Source organism: Colobus angolensis, unplaced genomic scaffold (genome assembly GCF_000951035.1).
Source record: "Colobus angolensis palliatus isolate OR3802 unplaced genomic scaffold, Cang.pa_1.0 Scaffold378, whole genome shotgun sequence".
NCBI classification, from domain to species: domain Eukaryota; kingdom Metazoa; phylum Chordata; class Mammalia; order Primates; family Cercopithecidae; genus Colobus; species Colobus angolensis.
Genome location: NW_012117132.1, coordinates 436549 through 454061, shown reverse-complemented (window position 1 = coordinate 454061; position 17513 = coordinate 436549).

Sequence of the window (17513 nt, the reverse complement as noted above, 5' to 3'; positions counted from 1 at the left end):
CCTTATAATAGCCTCCATCCATTCATTCATTCATTTAACAAATATTTATCAAGTGCCAACTCCATCCCAGACTACTGTTAAGAGTGGTAGGGAACAGTAAACCAAAGACCAAAAGTCCCTGACTTTAGGAAGTTACATGCCACGGGCAAAATTTAGCACCCTCTGTGTTCAGCTCTTCTGCATTCAGTGGTGTGGGCATGGGCTTTTACCAGCTCATGGAGACCAAGGGTGCACATCTCTTCCCAACATTGCATTCAGTGATATTGCTTTGGTAACTTGAAATCAACCTGGATGGGAATATTTACACCATAGAAATCAGAAGAAGTCACTACAAATAAGCAGACACTAGGCTTTTTCTTTTTCAAGAACAGATTGTTAAACATTTACCAGCATACTTTTGTACCTTAGTCCATGCTGCTCTCTGTGCCTAGAAATCTCTTCTTCTTGTCATCTGCGTGATGAATACCTACCTTCAAGACTTAATTCAAATATCAAAGCAGTTTTGGACCTAAGAGGGAGAGCAGACTCCTCCTCCCTCTGAGCTGCCTCTGTACCATGCACACACCCAGAACACCTTCTGCACTTACCTAGTCATGTGACTGTCACCCCACTGTACTGTAGATTTCTTGGAGCCAGGGATGAGTCAGACGTGACTCATCAACATCCCCAGGCCCTGGTATAGTGCCTGGCTCAGTTTCTGGACCACTCTAAAATAAATTCCCGTTGAATACATTTGGAGCCAGGAAAAAAAAAACATGTATCTTATTTTAACAGCTGTCATCAGACTTCATTTTAGGAAAGGAATCAAGTATGAGGTGAGATGAGCCCAAATTGTGGAAATGACCATGGGATATTTAGGTACAGTAATATGTAACACTGAGATTTCCTTTTCTGAGCTAAAATTATTCCATACCTATAAGATATATTCACAATGTGAATGCCTTATGTAAATGGCTGCACTGTTGAATGTTAAGAAAAATGGCTGAGTTCTATAACTGAGTTAATGGGGTGCAGAACAGGGAAGAGAAGACATGAGCAACAAACATGGTGATCCCTAGACTGAATTTCCTCAGAATAAGGAGGCTGGAGCCAGAAGTGACCACAATTAATAAGCCCCCCAGGAATTTATGAAAATCTTGTGAAGCTCTAGATACTTCAGAATCCTTGGACTAGAGCTTTAAACTCATCTCATCTAGACATGGAAAAACAGCGTGGCCTAATTTGACAGCTTAATCAGGAAGAAGTGGGTAAGATGGATGGATGGATGGATGGATGGATGGATGGATGGATGGATGGATGGATGGATGGATGAAAGGAAGTGTAGATGAATGGATAGATGGATCTCTGAAAGCAGAGGTTGTGAATGGCTTAGTAGTGGAGGTGGCAAGTGAGATTACATTAGGCCATTCCTGCATTGATATAAAGAAGTATCTGGGGCTGGGTAACTTACAGATAAAAGAGATTTAATTGGCTCATGGTTCTGCAGGCTTTACAGGAAGCATGATGCTGGCATTTGCTTCTGCTGAGGGCCTCACAAATCTTACAATAATGGCAGAAGGTGACAGGGAGCCAGCATGTCACATGGCAAGAGAGAGAGGGAGAAGGCATCACACTCTTTTAAACAACCAGATCTCACATGAACTACCAGAGCAAGAACTCACTCATCATCAGGGGATGGGGCTAAAACAGTCAGGAGGGATCCACTCCCATGACACAAACATCTCCCAGTAGGCCCCATCTACAATACTGGGGATTACATTTCAACATGAGATTTGGAGGGGACAGACATCTAAGCCATATCATCTTTGGCCCCCAAATATCATGTCCCTCTCACATTACAAAATACAATCATACCTTTCCAGTATTTCCCCAAAGTCTTAAATATTTCCAGCATCAAGTCCAAAGTCCTAAGTCTCATCAGAGACTCATTCTCCTTCCACCATGAGCCTGTAAAATCAAAGACAAGTTATTTGCTTCCAAGATACAATGGTGGTACAAGCATTGGGTAAACATTCCCATTCCAAAAGAAAGAAATTCACCAAAAGAAAAGGGCAATAGGCACCACACAAGTCTAAAACCAAGCAGGACAGTCATCGCATTTTAAAGCTCCAAAATAATCTCCTTTGACTTCACGTCCCACACCCTGGTATGAGGGGTGGGCTCCCAAGACCTTGGGCAGACCCACCCCTGTGGCTTTGCAGGGTACAGCACACATGGCTGTTCTCAAGGGTTGGAGTGGAGTGCTTGTGTCTTTTCCAAGCAAAGTTGCAAGCTTCCAATCTACCATTCTTGGGTCTGGAAGGCAGTGGCCCCCTTCCCATAGATCCACTAGGCAGTGTCCCAGTGGGGACTCTGTGTAGAGGCTCCAATCCCACATTTCCCCCTGCCATTGCCCTAGTAGAGTTTCTCTGTTGGGGCTCCACCCTGCAACAGGCTTCTGCCTGGGCACCCAAGCTCTTCCATAATCCTCTGAAATCTAGGTGGAAGCCTCATTCATGCTTACATTGTGAGCATCTGAAGACTTAACATCACATGACAACTGCCAAGATATGGCTTGCACCCTCTAGAGCTGCAGTCCAAGCTGTACCTTGGCCCCTTTGAGTCATGGTTGAAGCCAGAGTGGCCAGGATGCCGGGAGCAGTGTGGCAGCACAGGGAACCAAGGCCCTGGGCCTGGCCCCCTAAGCCACTTTTCTCCGAGGCCTCTGGGACTGTGATGGAAGGGACTGCCCCAAGACTTCTAAAGTGCCTTCAAGGCCTTTTTCCCATTGTCTTAGACATTAACACTTGCCTCCCTTTAGGTCAGGCTAATCTCCCTAGCAAGTGGTTACTCCACAGCCTGCTTGAACTTCTCTCCTGAAAATGATTTCATTTCCTGCTATGTGGCCTGTGTATTTGTCTGTTTTCATGCTGCTGATAGAGACATGCCCAAGACTGAGTGATCTATACAGGAAAAAGGATTTAATGGACTTGCAGTTCCACATGGCTGGGGAGGCCTCACAATCATGGTGGAAGGCAAGGAGGAGCAAGTTTTGTCTTACATGGCTGGTAGCAGGCAAAGAGAGAACTCCTCTTTATAAAATGATCAGGTCTTGTGAGACTTATTCATTGTCACAAGAACAGCACAAGAAAGACTTCCCCCCATGATTCAATTATCTCACACTGGGTCTCTCTCACAACACGTGGGAATTCAAGATGAGATTTGGGTGAGGACACAGCCTAACCATGTCATCCAGCATGAAAATTTTCCAAACTCTTACACTCTGCTTCCCTTTTAAATATAAGGTCCAGTTTCAGGTCATTTCTTTGCTCGCACATATAAGCATTGGCTGTTTGAAGCAACTAGGTCACTTCTTGAACGCTTTGTTGCTTAGAAATTTCTACTGTCAGATACCCTAGGTCATCACTCTTAAGTTGAAACTTCCACAGAGCCTTAGGGCCTGGACAAAATGCAGCCAAGCTCTTTACTAAAGCATAACATGGGTGACTTTACTCCAGTTCCTAACAACTTCATTTCCATCTGAGACCTCATCAGCCTGGACTTCAATATCTCTATCAGCATTTTGGTCACAACAATTTAACCAGTCTACAAGTTGCAAACTTTCCTTCATCTTCCTGTCTTCTTCTGAAACCTCCAAATTCTTCCAATCTCTGCCCATTACCCACTTCCAATGCTGGATCCACATTTTTAGGTACCTTTATTGCAATGCCCCACTCCTCAGTACTAATTTTGTGTTATGCCATTCTTGCATTGCTATAAAAAAGTACCTGAGGCTGTCTAACTTATAGAGAAAAAAGGTTTAATTGGCTCATGGTTCTGCAGGCTATACATGAAGCATGGTACTAGCACCCACTTCTTGGGAGGCCTCAGGGAGCTTACACCATGGTGAAAGGTGAAGGGGAGCCAATGTGTCACATGGTCAGATCAGGAGCAAGAGAGAGATGGAGGTACCACACTGTTTTAAACAACCAGATCTCACATGAACTACCAGAGCAAGAACTCCCTCTTCACCAAGTGGATAGGGCTAAGCCACCTCCCACCAGGACCCCACCTCCAACACTGGGGATTACATTTCACCATGAGATTTGGAGGGGGCAAACATCCAAACCATAACAGAGATGAATGCCAAGACAGTTGGACTAGGTGGGGCAAGCCAGGAACAGCCTTCAGAAACAGCCTAGACAGGAGGCAGGAAGACAAGGCAGCAGGAAGCAGTGGGGAACAAAGCAGGCTCCTCATCATTCAACTTCCCCTGAGTGCAGCAAAGGGGCTTTATTGTCAGCCCTTAACTGAACTGATCATTGATAACTAAAGTTATAACAACTCATACCTGTAAGGGCCATGGTGAGTTACAGCTGGCAAGAGCCCTAAAGATACACAGTCTTCTATTTAAAGAGAAGACTGAGGCCCAGAGAAATGAGTAAATTTCCCAACAAGCAGAGAGTTGAGACTGGAATCTGGCTTCCCACCCCAGCCCAGTGCTCTTAGAACTAGAGGACTGTCCTCACCCTGTCCGCTGAGGGGAGCCTTGGCACGCTGGTCACCACCAGCCCAGTGATGCTAGGAAAGTTGCAGTGCTTATCTATCTGTGTGCGCCTCCCTTTGCTCAAATGTAAAGTAGAAACAATAATACTGCCTGTCAGGATCTTCTTGTAAGAATTAAATTACTTAATATTTTAAAACATAGTGGTGTCATATTTGAGCTCACATTACCCCAAGATTCACCCTACCATCAGGCTGCTCCAAGGAGTTCAGATTCCTGGGTAGAGACTTGATGAAAATGGGCACCAGTTAAAAACAAGGAGAGAGAATTTGGGGGTGGGGGTGTCATTTATGTTGTCCCCAGGTCCTACCCCTGGAATTGTGCAAGGGCCACAATAGTCAGAAATGGATTGTTTCATGGGATGTTTAATGAAACCTCAGTGAAACCATGGGACCATCTTATTGCTTAAAACCACTGAAAGCTGAAAGGGTTGGATCTATGGAGCTTCCAGGTAGCATCCTCTGAGGACCCTAGGAATGGTCATTGAGGGAGGAAGGGAGTAAGGAGATAAGAATTTAAACTGAGCAGAGCCAGGCAAACTCTCCCTGCATGAGCAACTAACAGGAAAACCCAGGTCCCATGTGCAGTACCAAGTTACAGGACCCCAGCAGGCCATGTCGGTTCCCTTTCCCCTTTCTGGACTTACAGCACATCAAGGCTTAGCAGACCATTGGCTCTCCCTTTTCCTCTGTTCTCCTGGCTCCCACTGCCTCTGCTTTTTTCAGCAACAGATGTATTTTTCAAGGATCCTGCTCCTGGGAAGTACTTCCTCTATCACTTCACTTATTTCACCTGATGCACTATACCTAATTATCAGCTTAATTGCCTGCTTCCACCACTGACAGTTATAATCAGGTATATTCTATTTTCATCCCTGTGGCATTATAACTCCAAAACAATAGTAGACACTCTTTGCATATTTATTGGGTGAATGAATTAATGAATGAATGCGTGGAACTCTTCCTGACAATGAAATGCAGGCCCTAGTCCCACACATAAGTAATTAAAGGTCAAAGTGACCATAACTGAGCAAGTTCCTGAGCCCTTGCTAGTAAAAACAGGGCCCCTGGAGCAACATTGGTCTTTCTTGGAAGCTTATTAAAAATACAGACTCTCAGGCTGAATCCAGACTTGCATTTTAACAAGACCCCCAGATGATTCCCACATATGGAAGGTTAACAAGCCCTGCTCTAAGGGGTAACGTCTTCCAGAGAGCTTAGCTGCTTCCAGCGCCCTACTTCAAGGGTCTTATTCAAGGAATGAGATGGAAGGCTGCAAATGCAGGCAGATCAGTAAGGTCTCTGGCCCTGGGGCTCCATCATCGGTCCACCCTCCGCCCCAGATTGGCCTAGAGATCCCCAAGTATGAGGCAAGGAATCAAGTGCTCCCTGAGAGGGTGTCAAGCCCCAGCGCCTCCTGGAGGTCTCCAGCTGTGCAGAGTCATGCTCTGGCAGCACCTGGCTGCTATTGTTAGGAGAGAATGAGGAGCTGCGGGGACAGTGGCACTGTACATGCTGACTAAAAGGCGGGGCTCCTATCTGCATTTGGAATGACAGACCCAATTCTATTTGGGAAAGAAGCACAATTACCCTTTATTACAGGATTTCAATGGCAGGAACCAGCCAAATGGACCAGGAAATGATTAAGAGATAAAAGTCAAGGCATTGTGTGTGCACATGCTTAGTCCAGTCCTAAAAGCCCTATTATAATGGCCACTGTTCCTGTAGCCCCTCCTGAGCCCCACCACCCTCCTCAGAAACACTGTGGCTACTTGGACACACTGCAAGGCCTATTTGTCTCTCCTCGAGGAAAAGGGTATAAAGCTACAGCAAACTTGCTGGGGATTGGGAGGGATGGTGGGGCAGGGAGAGCTGAAGGGGCAAAAGACAGGTGGGACAGGAGGTAATAGCCATAGACCACAAGCAGATCAGGGAAGGATGCAGACAGCAGAATTTGCAAATGTTGTGCTGCAGCTTGGAAGAGAGGAGAGAAAGAAGAGGGCAGGGAAATATCACTGCTGTCCCACATCATGGGGCAGGATGTCAGGAAGCCCAGGTTCAAAACCCTTTCCCCACATACTGGCTTTGTGACTTAGGCATTTTGCTTATGCTTTCTGGATCTCATTTTCTGGGTCTGCAACATGCAGATGCTGATATTAGCTGTATGTAGTGATATGCCAATGAAATTAACTGAAATGAAGCATAGGAAAGTGCTTAGCACAGTTGTTGACACATAAACTGTGAATTCTAGTTCAGAAAGAACTAGAAATTGCTTCCCTTTGCCTGTCAACTAGTACATACATCACCACCCCAGCGCTGCCCATGTCACCCCCTGAGAAAGACTTAAGGCATGATTCCTCTCAAGATATTAGAGGTTGGTGCAAAAGCTATTGCAGTTTTTGCCATTACTTTTAATACAACCTAATATTTGTGTTTAAGTGGGGACTTGAAAAGAGTCAATGGCTTCTGTTTCAAAAGAAAGACCCAGCCAGGCGTGATGGCTCATGGCTGTAAACCCAGCACAGTGGGAGGCTGAGGTGGGCGGATTGCTTGAGGCCAGGAGTTTGAGACCAGCCTGGCCAACGTGCTGAAACCCCGTCTCTACTAAAAATACAAAAATGAGCCAGGCGTGGTGGTACACACCTGTAGTCCCAGCTACTTGGGAGGCTGAGGCAGGAGAATGGCATGAACCCGGGAGGCGGGCCTTGCAATGAGCGGAGATCGCACCACTGCACTCCAGCCCAGGAGACAGAGCAAGACTCCATCTCAGGAAAAAAAAAAAAAAAGAAAGAAAGAAAGAAAGAGAGACTCTCTAATCATGGAAATGGTATCAGGAGGTCTGAGAAGGACCTAGGCTGATATCTCTTGAGTCATGACCGCTATGGGACCACTTTCCTACTCAGCCTCTGTCTGAGACCATTGAATAAGAGCTGAATCCAGCATTCATTGAGCAAGGTTAGAGAGAAATGCTCTGACAGCAGAAAAAGACTTGGAATGCCGGGGGCTCCGGTGCAGGACTCCCACAGTGAGGGTCAGTGGGTGGCAGGAGTCACTGGGGAATCAGGCCCAGGAAAGTCAGGGCTGCAGGTCACATGGCAGAGCCTATGAGTCCCCCAGACAGACACACAACCTGGGCCTGCCCCCAACTCCTGGACAGTAGACATCCGTACCCACTGCTCCAAAGGAGTTGGGAAGTTAGAAGGTCTACGTTTGGTTCATGAACCACAAGATGGGGCCACCAAGATGACAATGATTCTGATAGCCAAAAGGATCTGGATCTCGTCATGGACAGTGGAGCCACTGAGCACTGGTGAGCTACAATTCTCATGGGTGGGGCTAGGAAGGTAATGTTCCCACAGGTGGTGGGACTTGGATGCATGGGGGTGTGGCGTGGCAAGAGCACAGAGCCAAGCTGAGATCAGAATTGCGGCCCTTAGGGCCCCTTATCCAAAACCTGACACCAAGAGGGTGGCCCACTCCTGCCTCCTTGCAGACAGTCTTGAGGAGAGGGCAGTGGAAGACAAGACAAGGGCTTCTGGAGAGAGTGTGGCAGCCAGGCCCTGGGTGTTGGGACAAGTGTCACTGCACTATTTGGGGGTCTGGGAAGGGGATGGTCAGAGGCATAGCCTCAGAAAAGCTGGATGGAGCAATAGTGAGTGCCCAGGTAGCAGACAGCACATGCCTGATGAGGACTGCTCCACCCACTCGAGGAGTCGAGGGAGACCAGAGGCAGAGGGGTCAGTTGGCTGACAGGTGGCCGACAGGGTAGGATTGGTGACAGATGTGGGAGAACATGTTGGTGCCCATTAGAATTATAAAACTGAAATGGCTGCAGAGTCACTAGAGTAATTCTAAAGCCTCCAGGGAGGCTTTGAGTCAGGTGCTCGAAGATGCTGTCCACATTCAGCTGAAGTGGCCACAATTCCAATTGTCACTTCAAAACAGACACCCAGAAGAGGCAGCAGGGCCCAGCCCTTAGGAACGAGTTAAAGAAGATGGACGAAGCAGAGCTTTCACCCAGAATATTTGTGGTGGTATTGAGTAGAAAGTGAAGAACCGAGTGGGAGGTAGACTATATCTTATGAGAAATGACCACAGTGAGGTCACACATTCCTTCCTTTTATGCAAATAGGAAGACCCAGGTCCCTATACATTTCAATAAGCCTTTCTTCTTTCCCAGGATCATCCCTTCCCATCAGCTCCAGGAGGCTGCCCTAACGCTCTGCCCTCAAAGAGAGAACTGGAAGGGTACTTGGCCAGGTGTACCTTCCTGGGCTCTTCCAAGATGACAGCTCTCACCATGTGCTGCAGGTGGCCCTGTGCCTGGTGCCACTTCTTACTGCTTACCGGGGCACATGAACACTGGTGTTCCCAAAATGGGTCACAGCAGGATGGGCTGTTTCAGAATCACCAGGGAGGGCTATAAGAAGGCAGACTTTTTTTTTTTTTTTGAGAGACAGAGTTTTACTATTGTTGCCCAGCCTGGAGTGCAATGGTGCGACCTTGGCTCACTGCAACCTCCACCTCTCGGGTTCAAGCAATTCTTTTGCCTCAGCCTTCCCAGTGGCTGGGATTACAGGCGACCTCTACCACACCTGGCTAATTTTTCATATTTTTAGTAGAGATGGGGTTTCACCATGTTTGCCAGGCTAGCCTCGAACTCCTGACCTCAAGTGATCCACCCACCTCAGCCTCCCAAAGTGCTGGGATTTCAGGTGTGAGCCACCGCACCCAGCAAAGAAGGCAGACTTGTAAACCTAGAAATTCTGATGCAATAACATGTAGGAAAGAGCCCAGGAATTTGCAAAAATGATTCAACTCCCCAGACAATAGTGAAGCACGGCCAAATTTGGAAATTATTGATCTACACAAAACAATACAACTATCCAAATATTAAAAGTGACTTCACAAAAGGTAGCTAAGAGTGTGTCCAATTTTGTAAATATATATGAAATATACTTTATAGTATATAATAAATGTATAACTCCAATTCTGTGAACACACACACACTCACATGCACCTATACCTGAGTTGTAGGATGATAGAGGTTTTCCTTCTTTATTCCTTTCTCAGTTGACTTTCTATAATAAACACGTATTCTGTTCATAATGAAAATATGATTTTGTGAGTGCTGGGGAGCAGATTATGACATATTTGGACTCCCAGAGTGGCTTAGCTCAGACTCCGTGTGTGTGTTTCCTAGAAACACAATGCCTCCCGGAGAGGCGTGCTGTCTTTCTTCTGGAGAGTGTTCCTATGGGTTTGTTTCAATACACTCTTCATTCTGACTAGCAGATTGCATGGCTGGTTTTGTAAATGAACACTCATTTCACTCAATTAAATTAATATATTGACTTTTTTTTTTTTCCACAGGAGTTAAGGAGGAGATCATGGCTGGGGGGCTGGGTATGCATTCAGAATAGGGCTCTAGTTAGCAGGAAATGAAAGAGCTAAGCAAGGAAACTGAGGTTGATATCAACGTGGTGGGGAGGAGAGGCTGCTGTGCAGAGGCTCCCATGTGCTGCAGGTGGCCCTATGCCTGGTGCCAGGGCTCTCGCTGGGGACCCCAGACCCCTCTCAAGCCAGAGCCCCGTCTTGCCAGGGCTGAGTCTGCTGTTGCTCTCCTTGGGGCAGGAGGGGAGAAGATCTGGTGTGAGTCCAGCGTGAGTGCTTCACACTGGTGAAGAACAAGGTTCTGGAGTCAGAAAGAACTAGATTCAAAATCTGAGTCTGGCACTGAACACTCAGGCAAGTTACTGTCCTTCACTAAGCCCAGTTTCCTCTTATCTAGCAGGGATGATAACAGTATCTACTCAATGGATTTCTTGATCACGACTATCGTCCAACTCCTACAGACCCCATCACCACCCACCCTCAGGATGGAGTGACAGTGTGGGCCTGCTCTGAAGACTGAGGGTTGGGGCCTATTCTGAGTGGCCAACCTGAGTTGAGTGGCATCCCATATCTGCCAAAAGGGTGAGGCAATATGATTGACAGATCCCTCAAGCCCACATGGAAAGAGGTGATTTCCTAAAGCAAAGAATGTTGAGTCAAAAAAATACCACTTGTCTACTTTGACATCTAATGAAGAACTCCCATCTTTTGGTTATCATTGAATTATTTGATTGATCAGCAATCCTTATCTGCTCATAAGTGGTATGCTTATGTAAGTTTCAGGAGTGTTAGTAGGATTGGAATACTTGTCATCTTGGTCTTGAGAACACAAGACTCTTCCCACGTATTAAAAAGTAATCTTACTTATGTGTTTATTTATGTATTTGTTTTGAGATGAAATTTTGCTCTGTCACCAGGCTGGAGTGCAGTGGCACTGTCTTGGCTCACTGCAGCCTCCACCTCCTGGGTTCAAGCAATTCTCCTGCCTCAGACTCCCAAGTAGCTGGGACTACAGGCGTTTGCCACCAGGCCCATCTAATTTTTGTATTTTTAGTAGGGATGGGGTTTCACCATGTTGGCCAGGCTGGTCTCGAACTCCTGACCTCATGATCCACCCACCTTGGCCTCCCAAAGTGCTGGGATTACAGGCGTGAACCACTGTGCCTGGCCAATCACCAAAATATTAAAAATGGTTAGCGCTAAGAGGTGCTTACTTTCTCTTTTCAACTCTTTATTTGTTGACTTCCCCCCGCCGAGTGATCTCACATTAGTTTTCACTATGTTAGCCAGGATGGTCTCGATCTCCTGACCTTGTGATCCGCCCACCTCGGTCTCCCAAAGTGCTGGGATTACAGGCTTGAGCCACCGTGTCCAGCCTCATGTGGAATTTTTAATCTGCACATATTAGGGTAGGGAACTGGTAGAAACCCTGTCTCTACTAAAAATACAAAAAATTAGCCAGATGTGGTGGCAGGCACCTGTAGTCCCAGCTACTGGGGAGGCTGAGGCAGGAGAATGGCATGAATCCAGGAGGCGGAGCTTGCAGTGAGCCAAGATCGTACCGCTGCACTCCAGCCTGGGCAACAGGGCAAGATTCCGTCTAAAAAACAAAAATTGTTCCTGCTGTGTGTTAGGCTTTGTGTGTGCTTTGCACTTTTATATACTTTATATGGATTTGCACTTAGTGGGTACTCAAAAAATACTAAGCTTTGGCCATCCAGAACATATGCAAAAGACAGCAACCTGAGTGGTGAGAGATGATGAAAACCATTAGCTGGGCTGTTTCGTTTAAAGAAGAAAAGATTCAGATGGAAAGCGGATAATTATTTTGAAATGTGTTAAAAGCCTGCCCCTTGAAAATAAGGTTACACACAATCTGGCTCCTTAGAATCATGGCCAATTCCAGGCAGTAGGACTTTTGACCAGAACTGATCTCGACTGACAAGGAAAGTGTTATAGATTCAAGCAGCAGCTGGGCGGTTCTTCCAAGGGCTGGATTACAACCTGTCAGCAGTGCTGTAGAGAGTATTTTACTGGAGATAGGATTTTAGATTAGACGACCTCCCGTGATTGCTAAGTATGAAAGCACGGTGACTGTGTTTTGAATGCTTCTAGCGGTGATTATCAACCTCTGAACCAACTCTCCAGTTTTCTGTGTGTACTGTTAAGGAGAGGTGTTGCCAACAACGTTGGCATGGTGGAAGCAGCACTGAATGTGAATTTGAAGCCAGAAGATCTGGTTTCAAGACTGCAGTGCTTCTTAGTGGTTGTCTACCTACAGGGCGATCATTTAATCCATCTGAGCTTGTTGCTCATTTACAAAATGAGGATGATATAATCTACCCAACAGGGCTGTTGAATATCGACTTTGATCGGATACTACACAAATACAAGATTATGTTGTTGTAATTATTATTTTCTGAGTCATCTCTTATCGCTATACTTATATTTTTCATTAAAAGTTTTACAATTTAGAAGATACTTTAGTGAAAATACGATTTTCCCAACACAGCCTTTCTAAAGTGTTTCAAAATCTATTTACAGGTTCTTAGTGATATGTGGGGTGTCTTAGCTAAAGAACAAACACATGTAAGGTAAATATGCTCTTAAGAATTTCGAGTTGATGGGTGCTGACGAGTTGATGGGTGCAGCACAGCAACACGGCACAAGTATACATATGTAACAAACCTGCACGTTTTGCACATGTACCCTAGAACTTAAAGTATAATAATAATAAATAAAGAAATAAACAAAAATTTAAAAAAAGAATTTTATTATCTCCTCTGTTCATTTATTAAATAGATATTTACAGTGTATTAATTTTATGCTTACATGTTGTGTACCTAATATTTGATAATTGATGTTTTTGTTGTGGTCATTTCCCTTCTTGGCATTTCTTCTTATTTCCTATCTGTGCAGAACACAGCACATCACTTATTCATCCTTCACATGTCATCCAGTACAATCTGACAGTAGCCCTGCACATAATCTACACTGGAAGGACACAGTTTTGTACTTCAGTTCAGTAGGGAAAGTAAATTATTATGTGAGTGGTTTTAGGACCAGTGGATTGCCTTTTGGGAAATGAGCAGGGAAATATAAAACTGGATTCATACCTCACTTAGGTATAGAAAAAAAAATAAAACCCCAAAATTAACCAAGAGAGTATGTTTATAATCTGAGAGTTAGAGAGGCCGATAGCATGCTTGGTATTTTCCTCCATCACACCCTTTATTTTACTCTCTTACCATTTATCACCCTTTGTACTTAAATGTTGATGTGTGACCTGTGTCTCCTGAAGGGAGCGATCATTTTTGTTCAACAGTTTATATACAGTGCCTGCAAGATAGTAAAGAATAGTAGTTGAATAAGTGAGTATTTACATATGACTAATGAATATGAAAAGGTAGTCTTGATCCTATGGGAAAGACATTCAGGTTAAAGTGAAGACGTTTTCACTTCTCCTATTTCTAAAAATTAATAGTATATCCAATGCTTGCCAGAGTGGGAGGTGGCGGATGGGAGGGAAGTTTGGCAGTACACAGTAAAACATATAGTGGGCCTGTCCTTCAGCCCTGCAGTTCCACCAGTGCAAACATACCCTCTAGAGATGCTCACAGAAATACAGAGATGATGGGGAGAAATGCCTTTGATAGTACTGTGTGTAATGTGAGAAATGGAAACATCCAAAATATCTCCTATGATCAATCATAGAGTGCAATGTTAGGCCATCTTTATGGAAATAGGTCCAGTATACATTATTGAATTTTTAAAATTGCCAGTGTGTGTGTGTATAGGATGAATATAATTCTGTTTAAAATTTGGAGATTTTTATGTGTTTGTGCATAGAAGTGATCTGGAAAGATAAAACCTGTAATTATTAAGAGTGTGGGATTGGAGGATGGAATGAAGGTAGTTTTAACTCTACTTTTATTCTTTTGTGGGATTTTGGGGGGACAAGGATTGTCGAATGTATGTATCTATATTTTCTTTTCTTTCTTTCTTTTTTTTTTTTTTTTGAGACAGAGCATCGCTCTGTTGCCCAGGTTGGAGGAGAGCAATGGCACAATCTCGGCTCACTGCAACCTCCGCCACCTGGGTTCAGGCAATTCGTCTGCCTCAGTCTCCTGAATAGGTAAGACTACAGGCAACCACGACCATGCCTCGCTAATTTGTGTATTTTTAGTAGAGATGGGGTTTCACCATATTGGCCAGGCTGGTCTTGAACTCGTGACCTCGTGATCTGCCTGCCTCAGCCTCCCAAAGTGCTAGGATTAGCTACTGCGCCTGGCCCTATATTTTCCTTTATAATTTGAATATATACACCCTTATATTATTCCCTCACCTCCAAGTCTCTGCCAACATAATGATAAATTATTGCACATACTCCTGAGAGAATCCTTGTTCTCATTTAGAAACAATTTGCTGTAACTATGCCCTTGTTTTTACCTGTAACATTTGAGTTGAGGACAGGGGGAAAGAAAAGGTTCTGGTTTACAATGCCAAAATTTTTCTTCATTTGAGGTGCAATTATTTTTGAAGAGCTGAGGAAGAAGCTACGAAGTTTCAGCTCTAGTATGCAACTCTGGAAGAGGAAGGTAGAGCTTTTCACAGAAACAAAGCCGTCCCTTCAAGAATAATAACTCACCTATAGAAATAATTATAGGGAACCATTGAGCTTCATGGGGTTTTCAGTTCAAATAGGATCAGAGCTCTTTTTTGGAAGAGGAGTGGCATGTTGACATTTTATTTTGCATAACTACCAAAGCCCGTGTAAAAAGGAGAAGAGTAGGACATAAATTTTAACTATCAAAGACGTGAATGCCAATATTCTCTTTACTCAAAGACCCAGGAAGTAAAGTGGGATAGAGGCAGCATGATGTAGTAAAAAGTGTATTGGCTCTGAAGTCAGTCAGAATATAGTCCTGGCCGCCACTTAGTAGCTTTATGATTCGCTTTCCTTGGCTGTAAATTGGGGTAATAAATGGTTGTAGGATTAGAGTTAATGGAATGTGCTAAGCATATTAACATTGTAAGTACTCAACAAATGGTAACTGATAGTTTTTACTTGGTGTGAAAGAAGAATAAAGAAAGCACTGTTTCATCTCCTTCACTACCCCCTTATGTGTCCTGAGATTGCTAATATATCAGTCTTTTTGAGGCCAGATTCTCAAATTAGATTATATGCTACCTGGATTAATGGTTTATTGATACAATTGTTCATTCATTAAAAATGTTGAGCTCTAAGTGCCAGGTATTACTCTAGGTCTTGGGAACATATCAGTGCTTAAGAAAGAGAAGGTGTGTGTTGTCAACTCACACATTTCTGTCTTTGACCCAGACTTCTCCCTTTAACTGAGATTTACACATATAAACACCTATTTGTCATCCCTACTTGGTTGCCTAGTGAAAATCTCAAAGGTTGTTTTCATTCCATGCTTTGCTGGGGTATCACCAGTGAGGGAGCTGGGACAGCACAGTATGACTTTGTTGTCCTAATAAATACCCATCTAGTCAAATAGGATATAATACAGCATTATCATTCTTCATTAACTTTCTTAAAAGAATATAGCACTAGTTTTGGCATGTGACTTTTAGTTATTTTGATTTGCCTCTATGTGTCCTGAGAGAATGTTATAGAAGTTGTAAAAGTCCTATTTGCGAGCTGAAATGCAAATATATGAAGTAAGTGCTTCAATAATGAATTGATAGAAATACATTGTTTTCTGTTCCAGAAAACACCAGTTTGATCATGGAGAGGTAAAGACTTAATATCACTATAATTTTACTTATCTTAAAGTTGCATGCATTTGGACTTTCCTTTCTAGTTCCAGTTTCTAACTTTGTTGGCAATTGTCAGCAATCATCTTGAAAATAACCTGGTATGTGTTTTTGTGAGAATGCTACATGCAGATTCACTGACCATTCATTTGTTAAAATTAACTAGGAAACTCATTTGTTCTGCTCTGACAGTTGATTTCTGGAGCCCATTTAGACATACATATGAGATGTCTGTTGCACAATTGGAAATCACTTTCCTCTCGGCTAATTTTTTGTATTTTTAGCAGAGATGGGGTTTCACCATGTTAGCCAGGATGGTCTCGATCTCCTGACCTTGTGATCCGCTGGCCTCAGCCTCCCAAAGTGCTGGGATTACAGGCGTGAGCCACGGCACCCGGCCTCGAGGTATGTGTTTTTATGAGAATGCCACATGCAGATTCACTGACCATTCATTTGTTAAAATTAACTAGGAAACTCGTTTGTTCTGCTGTGATCATCTTTATGCTAATGGCAGTTGATTTCTGGAGCCCATTTAGACATATATGTGAGGTGTCTATTGCATGATTGGAAATCACTTTCCTCTCTGCTCACCTTGCTGGAGGCCTCAGAGATGTGGTTGGTTACTGCTCCCATCTCCTAGTGGTCCAGTCTGGTTTTGAGGGCAGTTCCAAAATGGAGCCCTCAGATCTTGAGGCAGCAGTCATTTCTTTTACCACTGTCTTTTCTTGGTCTGATGGTAGCATCAAGGTAGATTCAAAAATGTGGGCTTTATTAACCACAGGTTTGACTCTGAGAATCACAGACGCACTTGCCTTAATGACTTTATAATTTTAGCCTTCCACTAAAATGGAACAGTTTGAAAGTGAATTTTAAGAATTGTTTTTTAAATTTCAGAAACCAAAGTAGTAGTAGTATTTTTTGTTACTAAGGAGAACGTACCCCTTTCTGCATATTGCCAGCTTAGTATTCTTAAACTTCACTAACAGTAGGAGTAAAAAATATTTTCTTCTTTCTTTGAGCTGGTTTATCATGCATTGGAATTTGTCTGGAGCCATGAGGCCCGGAATTAGCCAACCTCTGTTGCTTGATCTCCGCAAAGCGGAGACAAGATGGCACATTTCCGGGTTCTTTATTATAAACTCTTACCATGCGCGCCTAAAGCTTTTCCCGTACGCGCCTAGACTTTTCCCAGGCGCGCCAACCTTTCCCGCAGGGGCAAACATTTTCGCGCCCAGGAAGATATGCAGCCTACGGCGCAGGTGCGATCTCACGCCTGGGAAAATTACAAGCCCACGGCACATGCGCAATTGTAATTTGAGAGACCCCAGCGCCCCCTCCCGTTACCGCCCTGGCCCAACCTCTTCCCCTGCCAGCTTATAAGGCATTGCACTGCCACCATTAAACGAGACTTGATCAAGCTATTTGTCTTGTCTCCAGCTCTCGTGTTTTCTTGTCTCCTCCATTCCCACTCCCCCTTTCAGGGTCCCTTCGACTGTCCTGCAGGTCGGGACACGTGGCGCCTGGACAGGGACCTGGACACGGGGGAAAAAGTGAGGAAGAAGGCACTAAAGTCAGCCGAAATTAAAAGTGGAAGAAACTCCTCCGGACGCCGCGGGAGCCTGCCGCGTCAGAACCAGAGGTGAGTAACAGTGCCTGATTATGGGACAAGAATTAAGCCAACATCAGATTTATGTAGGACAGTTAAAAGAGGCTTTAAAAACATGAGGAATAAAGGTTAAAAGTAATGATTTGTTTAGATTTTTTGATTTTGTAAAGGATACCTGCCCTTGGTTTCC